The sequence below is a fragment of the Eriocheir sinensis genome, chromosome 59, assembly GCF_024679095.1.
Source record: "Eriocheir sinensis breed Jianghai 21 chromosome 59, ASM2467909v1, whole genome shotgun sequence".
In the NCBI taxonomy this organism is placed as follows: Eukaryota; Metazoa; Arthropoda; class Malacostraca; order Decapoda; family Varunidae; genus Eriocheir; species Eriocheir sinensis.
The window spans coordinates 7,962,986-7,972,982 of NC_066567.1; the positions used below are offsets into that span (position 1 = coordinate 7,962,986).

The window sequence follows — 9,997 nt, forward strand, 5'->3', positions numbered from 1 at the left end:
AAGAGACGGACTGCGCTAACGTCACTCTCTGCGGCGGGAGATGAGCGAGTCTGGAGGAGATGGATGCTGTCGTAGGTGGAGAGACGGGAGGTGGAGTGAGGTACGGAGGAGATGTGGATGGCGGAGGAGGTGGGGATGTAGGGGAGTAAAGATTAAGATTAGGGGTGTTAGGTAAGGACCCGGACACAGAGGGAACGGGTGAATGTCGTCTTCTGGGGGAGGTCTTCCTGTGTCCTGTGGAAGGCGAAGGAGGTGCGGAGGCAAATATATCGTCTTCCTCCGTTTCCTCCTCCCTTTTCCTCCTCTTATCCATCTTCTCCGGGTGAATCATGGTGAAGAAGAGACTCTCCACAAAACGGTCGATCTCAGGGGACTCAGACCGGTCTCTATCTCTTCCTTCTCCTCCTCCTTCGTCGGTGTTCCTGTCTCCTGATCGTGTTATTCTGCCGCCGAAGCTGAGCAAGTCTCCCATGACCCTCGGGCGTCCAGGGTTGCGTAATGCTGCAGAAAGACGGGTCAGGTGAGGTCAAATGAGGTAAGACTGGTGAGATGGATACGGTAAGAAGTAAGATGTCAAAGAAAGGAAGGGAGTGAAGGGAAAGGAAAGATAGGAAAGGGAATGTAAGAGAAATGAATGAAATAAAAGAAAGGGAAGGAAGCGAAGGGAAAAGAAAGGAAGGGACTGAAGGAAGAGGAAAGATAGGAAGGTGAAGGTCAAGATGAAGGAAAGAAAGGAAAGCGAAGAGAAAGGAAGGGAAGGGTAAGGAAAGATATGGAAGCGAAAATAAGATACAGGAAGGGAAAAGAGGAAAGAGAGATAAGCGAAGGGAAGAGAAAGGAAGGGAAGGGAAGAAAAGAGAGGAAAATAAAATCAATATTAGGTTATAAAGTTAAAGAAGGAAAGGAAAGAAAAAAAAAACAATAAAAGCGAAGGAAAAGAAGAGAGGGAAGAATAAGGAAGAGATGGAAAGGAAGTTGGAAAAAGAAAACAGAAGACAAGAAAAAGAAAACAGAGGGAAAGGAAAGGGAAGATAAAGAAAGGAAAAGAAAGGAAGGGAAGTTAGATTATGATATGAGATTAGAACCAAGAAAGAGAAAGGAAGGAATAAGAAATAAGACAAGGGGAAAAAAACATAAATGGAAAAGAGAAGATAAGGAAAGAAAATATAAGGAAAGGAAACGAAAGGATAGGAAAGGAAAGTAAGGGAAGTTGAATTAGGATGAAATGAAAACCAAGAAAAAGAAGGAAAAGACTAAAAAAAGACAAAAGAAAAGAAAAAAACATAGAGCGAAATGAAAGATAAAGAAAAAAGGAGAGGAAAGGAAAGGAAGGAAAAGGAAGGAAAGAAAGTTAAATTAAGATAAGAACCACGAAAGAGAAGGAAAAGACTAAAAAAATAAGACAAAGGAAAAGAAAAAGCATAGAGCGAAATGAAAGATAGAGAAAGGAAAGAAAAGGAAAGGAAAGAAAAGGAAGGGAAAGAAAGTTAGATTAAGATGAAATGAGAAGCAAAAAAGATAAGGAAAAGACTAAAAACAGGACAGAGGAAAAGAAAAAAACAGAGTGAAATAAAAGATAAAGAAAAAAGGAAAAGAAAGGAAAGGAAAGGAAAGGAAGGGAAACGAAACGAAAGGAAAGGAAAGGAAAGGAAAATAAATGAAATGAAAGGAAGGGAAGTTAAATTAAAATGAAACAAGAAAGAAAAAAAAAACAATGGGTAGAAAGGAATGACATGGAAGGTAAGAGAAGTAAGATTTACTATAGTAGGACGAGATAAAAAGAAGAAGAAGAAAAAAAAAAAAGAATAGGTCAAGGTAAGGTAAGTTAAGGTAAGAGCGAGAATAATTAGTGAACATTTATTAGACATTAATGAGAAGGTGTCATGTCACTTATATAAATACCACACACACACACACACACACACACACACACACACACACACGCACCTCACCTTTTGCCTCGCGTGCTTAAGTGAATAAGAAGCGAAGGGGGAGCACGTGTTCACAGTTCGGCCACGAGGACACTACTAACTTGCTACTAACACACACACACTCACACACGCACACAAACCATCGATATAGAACATTTGCGAGGCTCCACCAATCACAGAGCGCGGATTCCATGACGTCATCGTTCGAGTATAACACCTGGACGTACACACACACACACACACACACACACACACGCACGCACTCACTTCAGAAGCATAATAATTGACTTTCTTTTGGCTCCATTTTAATTATTTCCAGTGATTCTAATGCTCGCGGGTGACATCCTTAATTATCGTACCTGCAAAAAAAAACTAATGAATTCTCCCACAGCATAAAATAACTTACTTTATATCTTGTTATCATCATTACTTTGGCGTATTTTTAGATTTCATGACCCTATTAGCAAAGATTTCGGAGCTCACACACCCACGTATATTAAGGCTTGCGTAGAGGTTGTAGGTAATGCCATGGGTAGAAAGGAAAGCGAAGAGAGAGGAAGGGAAAGGTAAGGTAAGATAAGGAAGCGAAAGTAAGATAAAGGAAGGGAATAAAGGAAAGAAAGGAGAGCGAAGGCAAGAGAGAGAAAGGGAAGGGCGAGGAAAAAATATGGAAGCGAAAATAAGAGAAAGGAAAGGAATAAAGCCTAGTAATAGTTTGACAAGGATTCTACACCATAAATATGAAAAAAAGAAAAAACATGAAAACCCAGCTAATCTTATTTGTGGCCTTAGGAAATTCAATAAGGCTTTCGTAGAGGTTGCGGTAGTATTTCCATGGGTAGTTTTATGAGCCTAGCGATAGTTTGACAAGGCTTCTGCACCATAAATTTGAAAAAAACACCCATGAAAACCCAGCTAATCTCCTTTGTGGTCTTTGGAAATTCAATAAAGCTTTCCTAGACGTTTTGAGAATTGCCACGGGTAGTTTTATGAGCCTATTTGTTTTTTTTATAGTGATAGTTCAACAAAGCTTCTGCTCTGCCCAATGAACGTGAAAAATACTTATGAGAACCAGACTAATCTATATCGAGTCATGCTTTTCCTGTAAGTCTGAATAAGGTGGAATTATTTAATCGATTTCTTCTTATTGACACTATCACGGCCTTTTGTAGTGCGGACATAACATATATAGATGGCGTTCCTGTGGTCAAAATACGTGTTATGATGATTCAACTAAAAATGGACGAAATTGGGGGCTGTTATATACTTCCGTGAACATAACATAGATGGCGTTCGAGGTCAAAATATGTGTAATGATGATTCAACTAAAAATGGACGCAAATGGAGGCTGTTATTGCTTCCGCGAACATAATATATATAGATGGCGTTCCTGTGGTCAAAATATGTGTTATGATGATTCAACTAAAAATGGACGAAATTGGGGGCTGTTATATACTTCCGCGAACATAACATAGATGGCGTTCGTGGTCAAAATATGTGTTATAATGATTCAACTAAAAATGGACGAAAATGGGGGCTGTTATATACTTCAGCGAACATAATAATGATTCAACTAAAAATGGACGAAAATGGGGGCTGTTATATACTTCAGCGAACATAACATAGATGGCGGTAGTGTGCTAGGCTATTCAAATTCGCTTCTTTTTTTCATCTCTTATTTTTCTATTCCTTTCTTTCTTTCTTTTATTCTGTTAGTCGTAATGGAAGGTGTAAATTACGGTTAATACATTCATAACTTACTGCTGTGGGTTTTTGTTGTAGACTTATTGACGTTGTAAGTTTCTTTTCAATCTATTTATTGCATTTATTTATGTGTATAACTATTGATCTTTACTGTATTGGTGTTGCTATGTTTAGATCTTACACTGAGGGTTGTCTTATGGTTCATGTTTCACTGTTAGGCTACTTGATAATGATTTTTTTTCACTATATTTTGATTTGTTTTAATGTCTATCTTTTTTCTTCGTCTCTTTATCGTTGTTTATTTATTATTTTATGAAGTGTCTTAGATTTTACACTGAGGGTTGTCTTATGGTTCATGTTTCACTGTTAGGCTACTTGATAATGATTTTTTTTTCACTATATTTTGATTTGTTTTAATGCCTATCTTTTTTCTTCGTCTCTTTATCGTTGTTTATTTATTATTTTATGAAGTGTCTTAGATTTTACAGTGAGGGTTGGCTTATGTTTTATGTTTCACTATTAGGCTACTTGATAATGATTTTTTTTTCACTATATTTTGATTTGTTTTAATGTCTATCTTTTTCTTCGTCTCTTTATCGTTGTTTATTTATTATTTTATGAGGTGTCTTAGATTTTACAGTGAGGGTTGGCATATGTTTTGTTTCACTATTAGGCTACTTGCTAATGATTTTTTTTCACTATATTTTTCCTCTTTATATCGTTGTTTATTTATTATTTTATGAAGTGTTTAGATTTTACAGTGAGGGTTGGCTTATGTTTTATTTTTTACTATTAGGCTACTTGATAATGATTTTTTTTACTATATTTTGAATTGTTTTACTGTCTATCTTCTTTATCCTTTCTAGTTTATTATGTTTTTATGAACTGTCGTGTTGCGGGCTTTCTTATTTCTCTAATTTGTTTGTTGTTATTTATTTCTTCCTATTTATTATTTTTTTTCCATTTGGTTCGCTGTGGCTTGTTTCTTGTTCCCTAAAATCGATGTTCCTTTCAGTTTCCTTTCTCTTTTCCTTTCCTTCCTTTTCCCTTTTCTCTCCTCTTTCTTTCCCTTCCTTTTCCCTTTTTTCTCCTTTCTTTTCCTTTCCCTTTCCTCTCCTCTTTCTTTCCTTTTCCTTTCCCTTCTCTTTTCCTTTTTCTTTATCTCCTTTCTTACCTTTTCCTTTCCCTTTTCTCTCCTTTCTTTATTTTTCCTTTCCCTTCTCATATCCTTTTTCTTTATCTCCTTTTTTTCCTTTTCCTTTCCCATTTCTTTCCTCTTTCTCTCCTTTTCCTTTCCCCTCTCTTTTCCTTTATCTTTTTCCCTTTCATTTCATTTCCCTTTGCTTTCCTTTCCCTTCTCTTCGCTTTCAGAATAACTCAGCCTAGCCCAAAGCAGTTATCTATCTTTTTATCATTATTATTATCATTATTCCCATTATTATTTGTATGGATATTCTTAAATTCAGTCACGCATTGTATTACTTTTCTTTCTTTTTTCTTATTTTTTTTCTGTTGGTCAATCTTCGTCCTTCAATAATTCGTCTGGGTCTATAACTCTGATTTTGGTATAGGTCTCTCTCTCTCTCTCTCTCTCTCTCTCTCTCTCTCTCTCTCTCTCTCTCTCTCTCTCTCTCTCTCTCTCTATGGTCTTCTTCCTTTCAGCATTTATTCTTCCTCCTCCTCCTCTTCCTCTTCCTCCTCCTCTTGTGCCTCTGTCATAAATTCGAAGCAGGGAAGGAAAGGGAAGAGAAAGGAAGGGAAGAACAGAGGAAGATAGGAAAGAGAAGGTAAAAGAGAGGAAGGAAAGAGAAAGGAAGAAAAAGGAAGGAAAGAAAATGGAAAGAAAGGGAAGCGAAGGTAATGGAAAGGAAGGAAAGAGGAAGGATAGGCAGAAAAGAGAAGGGAAGAAATAGGAAGGAAAGAAAATGGAAAGTAAGGGAAACGAAGGTAAGGGAAAGGAAGGGAAGAACAAAGAAAGATAGAAAAGCGATGGGAAGGGAAAGGAAGGGAAGAACAAAGAAAGATAGAAAAGCGAAGGGAAGGGAATGGAAGGGAAGCGCATGGAAAGAAAGGAGAGCAAAGATAAGGGAAAGAAAGGGAAAGCAAAGAAAGAAATATAAGTAAAGAGGGAGTGAGAAAACGAGAAATGGAAAATAAAATAAACACAAGAAAGGAATATTTTTTTTAAGTTCCTCGCTGTGATACGCGAACGCCGGACACCGAGGGCCATCAAATCCTACTTTATAGAGGATTGGAACCGCCGAGGACCATCAAACACTATTGCCAAGGTCTTGAAAGTTGCGCATCACCATAAACACGTGCTACAATTTCGCTCTACAATGACAGGACGAAATTCGAGTTACAGGAAAAGTAGTATAACCAGGACCCCAAAAATACGAGGAAAGAAAGATTAGATGAGTTTGAGGAAAGGGAGAAGTAGCTAGGAAGATAGTTTTTTTTTTTTTTTTACAGTACAGGAGACAGCTCAAGGTAAAAAAAAAAAAAAATGAAAAAAGCCCGCTAATCACTGGTCCTGTAAAAAAGGGTTCAGATGAGTGGCCAAAAAAGAGGTCAAAGTGGGCGAAAGAGAGGTCAAAGTGGGCGAAAGAGAGGTCAAAGGGCAAGGTGAGGTCTTTAAAGTTGGGGGGCATTAGCTGAAGTTGCATTTCTACTTTATTATAGAGTAGAAAAAAAGCTTATCTTCGAGTACGCCTACAAAATTGAAGTTCTGTGTAGCCTAACTTGAGGAAATGGGTAGAGCAGGAAGTTGGGTAAAGTTTGGGGCATTAGCTAAAGTTACATTTCTACTTTCTTATAGAGTAGAAAATGTTTATCATCGTAGGTTAGGTTAGGTTAGGTTAGGTTAGGTTAGGATAGGGCAGGAAGTTAGGTAAGATAAAGTTGGGGATATACGCTTAAGTTCCACAATTTCTACTTTATTATAGACTAGAAAAAAAAGTTTACCTTCGAGTAAGCATATAAATTAAAGTTCTGTCTAGCTTAATTAACTTGAGGAGAGGAGGAAGAGCAGGAAGTTGGGTAAAGTAAAGTTTGGGGGATTAGCTAAAGCTGCATTTCCACTTTATTATAGAGTAGAAAAAAGTTTATCATCGTAGGTTAGGTTCGGTTAGGGCAGGAAGTTAGGTAAGATAAAGTTTGGGGCATTAGCTAAAGTTGCATTTCCACTTTATTATAGAGTAGAAAAAAGTTTATCATCGTAGGTTAGGTTCGGTTAGGGCAGGAAGTGAGGTAAGATAAAGTTGGGGGCATTAGCTAAAGTTGCACAATTTCTACTTTACTATAGAGTAAAAAAAAAAGTTTATGATCGAGTAAGATAAAGTTGGGGATTTTAAGTTGCATTTCCACTTTATTATAGAGTAGAAAAAGTTTATCATCGTAGGTTAGGTTCGGTTAGGGCAGGAAGTGAGGTAAGATAAAGTTGGGGGCATTAGCTAAAGTTGCACAATTTCTACTTTTTTATAGAGTAAAAAAAAAGTTTATGATCGAGTAAACCTATAAAATTTTAAGTTCTGCCTAGCTTAACTTGAGGAGAGGAGGAAGAGCAGGAAATTAGGTAAGCTAAAGTTAGTGGTATACGTTATAGCTGTACAATTTCTACTTTATTATAGAGTAGAAAAAAAGTTTACCTTCGAGAAAGCCTATAAAATTAAAAGTTGTTTCTAGCTGCAATTTCTCCTCCTTTCCTCCTCCATTTTCCACTTCAACAGAGCGAAATGGAAGAAAGGACGGAAGGAAGATGACAAAAGGAAAAGGAATAGGAAGAGGAAAAGGTTAAGGGAGGAAACGGAGAGTGAAAAGCGAAGTGAAATGGACGGAAGAAAGGAAAAAGTTGGAAAGTTTCGTTTAGTCGGCGCAACATCTGTGGTCATATGCCGGAGAGAGACAGGAGGGGGAAGGAATTATAGGAGAAGGGAACAGACCCCAGGAGACGGGACACAACCCCCGATTAATACTCATTCACTGCTGGGTGGACAGGGGCGTAGGGTATCGGAAAAGCCGCCCAAATTTTTCCACTCCGCCCGGGAATCACGGAAGAAAGGAGTGTGTGTGTGTGTGTGTGTGTGTGTGTGTGTTTAGTATTATAATGTGTAGGGGTAGTGTGTTTGGTAGTGGTGTGTGTGTGTGTTGCGAGAATGTCTTTGTGCAGTGTGAGTAGCCATGAGCGCCAAAGTCGATATCCTTATTTTATGACGTGTAAATTTGTGTGCGTGTCTGTGAACGTGATGGGAAGGGAAGGGCAAGTTTCTCAGTAAGCTAACACACACACGCACACACACACACACACACAATATTACATATCTCCTGGAATTTTAATCTGCAGGAAATGGGAAATGGAGTTCTGGTGGTAATTAAATAAAAAAAAGTAAGGCGCGATGTCATGCAAATACTTCGAAATGAGAAAAAAAGATCATGCCGTAAGATAGGAATTAATGAACTCTTCCTTCCTCCTCTTCCTCCTCCTCCTCCTCCTCCTTCTTCATTTTCCACTTGAATAGATAAAGTTGCTGCGGAGTTTTAATCCACAGATAAAAAAAAAAAAGGAAGCGTTTAAGAGAGAAAAAAAATCTTATGGAAATATATTTAGATAGATAGACCGTCAGGAACTAATGAACTCTTCCTTCTTCCTCTTCCTCCTCCTCCTCCTTCTTCATTTTCCACTTGAATAGATTAAGTTGCTGCGAAGTTTGAATCCACAGGTAAAAAAAAAGGAAGCGTTTAAGAAAGAAAAAAAATTATGGAAAGATATTTAGATAGATAGACAGTCAGATAAATATGCAGATATATAGACAAAAAATGAAAAAAAGTATATGTGAACGACAATTTGACAAAGAAGAAGAAATAGAAAAAATATTGAGTCGTAAGGGAAAATAAAACAAATAAAATACAGATAAATTGATAGATACATAAATGGATAGTCAGATAAATATAAAGATTGACATAGCGACAAAAATGAAAAACTAAAGAATAAATAAATGAAATAAAGACGAAATACAGAAAATATGATCATAGTCTAACAAGAGAGAGAATAAGAGAGAAACAAAACAAAACATATTGAAAGACAGAAAGATGGATAGATAAATACAGAAAATAATTGAATAAATGAAAGAAAAAAGACGAAACAGAGAGAACACAACTACCACCATAGCCTACCAAGAGAGAAAAACGAGAAAACAAACCAACAGACAGATAGAAAGAGAGGTAGAAAGAGAGATAGAGATAAATAATGAATAAACAAATGCAAGAAAAAAAAGACGGGACAGAGAGAACACAACTACCACCATAGCCTACCAAGAGAGAAAAACAAAACAAACCAACAGACAAATAGAAAGAGAGGTAGAAAGAGAGATAGAGATAAATAATGAATAAACAAATGCAAGAAAAAAAAAGACGGGACAGAGAGAACACAACCATCACCCATAGCTAACCAAAATAAAGACGGGACAGAGAGAACACAACTACCACCATAGCCTACCAAGAGAGAAAAACGACAAAACAAACCAACAGACAGATAGAAAGAGAGGTAGAAAGAGAGATAGAGATGAATAGTGAATAAACAAAAGCAAGAAAAAAAAAGGATTAAACACACATAACAACCACCACCATAGCCTAACAAAACACACACACACACACACACACACACACACATACACACACCTACGTAAAAAATATAAAACCAGGGCGATAGCATTAAGAATTTAGCCATTGCGTGTCCCTCCCTACCCCTCCCTTAGACTCTACAGACGTAATGGTGGATATTATAGAGAAGGAGGAGGAGGAGGAGTGAAGGAGGGTAACGGGAGAGGTAAAGAAAGGAAGGAGAATGGAGAGCGATGTAGAAGGAAAGGAAAGGAAGGAAAGGCATATAGGAAACAGAATAAAGGCGAAGTGGAAGAAATAAAGAAAGGGAGGAAGGGGAGAGGAAGAGGTTAAAAAGAGGTAAAGAGAGGAAAGTGAAGAGTGGAGAGCGAAAATGAAGGAAAGAAAGGGAGAAAAGATACACGGGAATGGCATAAAGCGAAGTGGAAGAAAGAAATAGAGTGGAAGAGCAGAGAGAGAGACAGGTTATGAAAGAAAGGTGGAGGGAAAAGACCGAAGTGGAAAAAAGGACGAGAGGATGGAGAGATAAAGGAAAAGATTAAAGGAGGAAGTGAAAGGGACGAAAGGGAAGAGAGGAACACGAACGATAAATAAAGGAAAAGAGAAAAGAGCGAAACAGATGATGATAACAGTGAGAGTTTGTGTCCTAGAAGAAGAAAAGAAGAAACGAAGTCGAAGATATGATGAAGGGAGCAGGAGAGTGAAGAGGGAGGGACGAAAGGGGAAATAGACATAAAAGATAA

General features: G+C 37.5%; 1 long non-coding RNA gene across 1 annotated transcript; it reads left to right on the plus strand.

Moving 5' to 3' along the window:
• The first annotated feature begins 6,178 nt into the window (after window positions 1-6,178).
• On the plus strand, window positions 6,179-8,907 carry LOC126985511 (uncharacterized). Its single transcript, XR_007738767.1, has 2 exons — window positions 6,179-6,842; window positions 7,023-8,907. It is a non-coding gene; the product is annotated as an uncharacterized LOC126985511 (long non-coding RNA).
• The last annotated feature ends 1,090 nt before the right edge of the window (window positions 8,908-9,997 follow it).